The sequence below is a fragment of the Babylonia areolata genome, chromosome 9, assembly GCF_041734735.1.
Source record: "Babylonia areolata isolate BAREFJ2019XMU chromosome 9, ASM4173473v1, whole genome shotgun sequence".
NCBI lineage: Eukaryota > Metazoa > Mollusca > Gastropoda > Neogastropoda > Buccinidae > Babylonia > Babylonia areolata.
The window spans coordinates 41,633,954-41,638,953 of NC_134884.1; the positions used below are offsets into that span (position 1 = coordinate 41,633,954).

General features: G+C 55.1%; 1 protein-coding gene across 1 annotated transcript in view; it reads left to right on the forward strand.

The window, feature by feature from the left end:
* LOC143285643 (uncharacterized) overlaps positions 1-5,000 on the forward strand; it is a 23,807-nt gene that overhangs the window by 12,702 nt on the left and 6,105 nt on the right. The gene's annotated exons all lie outside the window — the stretch shown is intronic.

Sequence of the window (5,000 nt, forward strand, 5' to 3'; positions counted from 1 at the left end):
CATTTCAGCTTCGCAGTTTCAACCTCTCTGCCTCTCTCTCTCTCTCTCAAACACACACACACACATTGTGTGTGTGTGTGTGTGTGTGTGGTTCTTGGATGAATACTAATTTGGTGTCATATACTGTACCATGTGAAACTGATGCAAACTAGGCCTATCAGTTTGCTCTGCTTGGCCAGTTTCGTGCAGCTAATGGTGCAAAGACACCCCGTCTTGCCCGGTCCGCTCTTAGCCAATCAAACGCCTGTAAAAGTTACAAGCGCTGAATCATTCTGTGGCCATCGAGAAAATGCCCTATGAAAACCACGGCAGAGAAGCGGGGACAGACGGGCGGGCATTCGAGTTTGACATGGTATGTATATGTATCACCAAACAGGGAGTATAATACAAACTCCTCCTTTTGGTGTCATATACTGAACCATGTCAGACTGATGCAGAATTTAAAGCAAATGGAGGAGGGCAACACCTACTGGTTCGTATGGGGAGCCCTTGTAACCGAGACGGCAGCGTTAGCCGCAACAAAGAAAATCCCCTTGGAACCGTCAGCCCTGGTCATACGGAAATCCCTAAGTTGATGAAGGGATTCTCAGACTGCCAGAAGGCTGCCTCCAAGACATGCTGCAGTGTCACCGAGTGCTGGAAATCAGCCGAAGTGGCTATGGCCCACACTTCGTGTGCTCTGGGATTAAGACAGTTGATATCCCTGTGAGCATGAGAGTAGCCTCTAAGAATGACTTGGGAAACCCAGCGGGAAATGGTGCCTGCAGCAATGTCTTTCTTGAAAATTCTCATTGAGGGAGATGAAAAGATGTGTCGAGAAGAATGCCTGTGGCGAGACCTATCCCAATAGTATCTGAGGCACCGAACAGGGCAGAGATGCCTATCCTCATCATCTCTGGGCAAGAATGTTAGACAAAGGTCTGACCCTCAGAGAGGGGGAAGGGACCTCTCAGTCTTGGTTCTTAGCCAGGAACTCTGGAAGGAAATGGAGGGTGATGGAACCATCTCTGTGGAAGGCCAGATCTTGTGGCATTCATTGTGGCCAGCAACAGAAGGAAAGTGGTCTTGAGGTTAAGTAAGTCGACAGGAATAGTACCCAAAGGCTCGAAGGGTTGCTTTCGAATGAAATCAAGCACCAGGAATAAGTCCCTCAGGGACACTCTCCTGGGGTTTCTAGCTTCCTTCAGAGAGGCACCCCTAGCCACCTCTCTGAGCAGGAAATCCGCTTCAAAGGAAGGATCACCTAGCTGTCTGATGGTGGTACAGATGGCAGACCTGTACCTTCACACAGAACTAGCAGACAGGTTGAGAACCAAGGAGCAGTGAGCCAGAAAGTTGGCCAGCTGCATGCTCATAGGGTTAGTTGGGGGAACGTCCTTAGCCATACACCACCACAACCATTTCTTCCAGCGAAAGTCATATAAAGCCTCAGTACCCGCCCTCCTTGCTTTGGAGACTACAGAGAGGAGGTCAGAGGAGCCAATACAGAGGCTGACTGAGGGGTCGAAGACTTCAGGGTGGTGCTGACAGTTCAGACTGCACAGTAGCCACGCATGCAGGTGGAGCAGCTGAGGATTGGAATGAGGGATCCCAGAACGAGGCTGCCTCAGCAGATGAGGTTTGGTTTTGAGTTCCAGAGGTGGAACGTTTGTCAGGGACTGGAGGTCCAGATACCAGGGCTGAGCCAGTATCAATAGATATCAGATCGATAGAGGTAGCCCAGTCACCCTGCTGAATGGTCTCTCGAACCTGCGCCTGTGTGTCCATCTTGAATTTGATTTTAGGAAGGAATTTGTTGATCCAAGACTGATCTCCACCCTCCCGAGACCTTTGGAATCACGAACAACCGGACGTAAAAACGGGGGCCTGGGTCCGAGAGTTGAGATATCGCCCCTATGAGGAGTAGGTGCAATATCTGTGTCTCTAAGATGCTGTCCTGCCCCACAGAGCTGGGCCCATAAGGAGGAGGAGTGGGTCTGGGAGAGGGGGGCGGTCCCATGCCCAAGGCAGCATGTACCCCGACTCTAGCACCGACACAGTCCAGTCGTTGAGCCCCAGAGCAGTTTCCTGCTTGGAGGGGCTGGACGACTGGTGGTGCTGAATTGGGGCCCAGTCACTGGGGGTGCTGCCTTCTGGCCTTGGGCATGGCCGGTTGGCTTGGACGGACATGAGGTGGTTTCCTTTGCTGTTGATTCTGCACGCGCCGCTTCGACCTAGGTGGCGTGGCGTATGGAGGGGTCCTGGTGGCTGGTCTCTTCAATGGCAGCGAACCCTGGCGCCCCTGGGAGGTGTGGGCTAAATATGAAGCCACCTCCCTGTTCGTCTCTGCCCTGTGGCTGACGAAATGGGGCGCATACTGGCCGAAGAAGGAGTGCTGCTGCGCTGGGATGGACCGCAAGGCAGCCCTCTCCTCTAATGGAATGTTGGAGAGGTGGAGAACGGCATCATGCCGAGCCAGCACAGTATTGAAGTGAAGGCTGGTAGCTGTGTCTGCGGCCGCTGTGAGACCAGAGACTACCCTATTGCCAAAGGTGTTTAACCTCTGGTCGGCGAAGAGGCCTGGACGGACAGAGGAAGGCGACCCCGTGTCCTGATTAACTGGACGCTGTTCCCACAGCTCATTGGCCCTGTGGAGGAAAGCGTCGAAAAGGGTATAAGCCGTGGAAACCTCGAGGAGGCAGCGGCGGACCAATCTGTCCCACTCTGCTAACGTTTTAAAAGATAGATTAACTGAAATGGGGAAGATGCTGCGCTGGGAGACCAACATCCTGTCCTACACAGAGGGCTCCACTTCCATGTAGGCAGGGTGGTCCTGTGTGTACAAGGACCACATCCCGCCTTTGGAGAAGTCTTTTAGGAACTTGCCCAGGGGGAAGGCGCCCGGGGCACAGAGAGACTCCCTGCCTGGAGGAGGGATGGAAGCAGCGCCCCTAACAGTGCAGGCTGGCTTATTAAGCAATTCCTGCGCCATTTCTGGCACTCTGAGTTGTCTGGTTGTTGTGGAGTCACATTGCCTAAGGAGGGCCAAGGGTGACAATGTAGCTTGAGGAACTGACTCAGCATGCGTGACCTGATTGGGGAGGGTCAGTTCGAGCTCGGCTAAGTCCGAGTTTGGTTCAGGCTGGTCCCTGGGGAGGCGTGGGCTCAATCTGTCATCCTGGGATGGGGACGAAGAGTGCTCATCCACTTGTTCGTCCTCCTCCGAAGACAGAGGCTCCCACTCTTGCTCCTAGTCCATCCCCGGCTGGGTGCCATCGCAAGTGGATGTACCCGCTGGGGCTTCCTGTGAGCTGTGGTCAGCCTAGCGGGACGAGCTGGGACGATCACGAGCGGGGATCATGGTAGCAGCTGTTACCTCCTTGACGCCTGAAGAGGGCGGGGAGTGCGTGGACCGTAGGTCCAACCACGTTTGGGATGGCGGGTGCCACACCTTCTCAGTGAGTGCATCCCTGGATGCAAGAGGGACCCATGAGTGCTGTGAGGGGACAAACACCCACTCTTCTCCCTGTAGGACCGAGGGCTGGAGGGGGGGAAACTGCAGGCTCCCCCAGGCCGAGCAGGGCGACTCGGCAGCCGTCAGTCCTGAAAAGGAGGCCGTTGTGACCGTGGAGGTCACCTGTGGGGTGACAGAGGCCCGATTTGTGGACTGAGTGGCAATATTGGCCGAGGAGCTCGACCTGACCGACACGTAGTCGATCCCACTTGTCGAGGCCGTGTGTGTCACCCTGTGAGATGTGCTGGGTTGGATCCGGGGGGGAGAGGACGAGGGGTTGGCCCCTGGTCCTCCCGGCAACCAACATGCACCATATGTGCGCCCCAGTACGGGTAGAATGGGGGAAACCACCCGTGGGCGCCAGTCATCCTGTGATCCACCCCCAAGGGTCACTGGCACCTTGACCTCCATGAAGGGAAAAACCTGGCCCAAGTCGGAGGGAGGTCAGGTCCGACTTGGTTGTCAGTCCCGCCAGAAGACCGGCGGGCTGACTGCCCGGAACCGCCTGACACGTGCGTGCCTCCCCCAGCAGGTGAGACCGGCCGGATAGCGGGAAGACCTGCAAAGCAGGTGGCCACGCGCCCCGAATCCCCTCCCGTGGGGAGACTGGGGTGGCTTGACCCGGGGTGGGCAAAGTAGAGGTCCCCCTCCCTCCCCGGAACCAAAACTTTCTTCCCCACAGATGGAGGTGGGGGAGGGGACTCGGCAGTGGAGGGAGGAGGGAAAATAGCAATGGAGCCCCTGAGGGCCGTCTCAGCGTGGGGACCAGGGTAACGGCCGGGCACGGCCTCCATTGGAGAGTTCGTGCCTAGCCCCGAGTCCCCACCGCCAAGAGAGGACTTGCCACTCCCCCTTATTCCTGCCTCCTGCTGGGACATCTTGGGAGGTGACGCTCATAACCCTTTTCCCCCCAGTCCCCTTCATGACCGTTTTAATGGGACGAGTGTCGCTTCTGCGATCAGCGTCAAAAGACGCATCGCCGCGGTCCCGACCAGATCGGGAAAATCCATGAGCTCCGGGCCTGGGAGAGTCTCTTGCCGAGTCTCGATCCCAGCATCATGGTTTCTGCTGTCGTGGGATGATGTACGAGGCATGGTAACCGCGCTTAAGCACCCAGCGAAAGTTCCGAGGCCCGAAGGAGAAAGGACAGACAGGATCGACTCTAATCGAGTACACAAAATAAAATCGAACCGCATGCAACAAAATAAAGCTAAATGAACACGCTTAGGACAAGATGGCGTCGAGAGCCTTGGCCATAGGAATGATTCAGCGCTTGTAGCTTTTGCATCAGTTTAACATGGTAAGTATATGTATCACCAAACAGGGAGTATAATGCAAACTCCCCCTATTTTGTTCATGTACAGACACCAATCCTCAGATGGCCAGTGCAACAAAAAAAACGCGCGCACAGATGCAAAAATAAAAATTTGGATTCAGCTGTATCAATGTATGAATGGGTCCGTATGAATTGGTGGAAGAATCTCTCATAGCCTTTGGACAGAATACA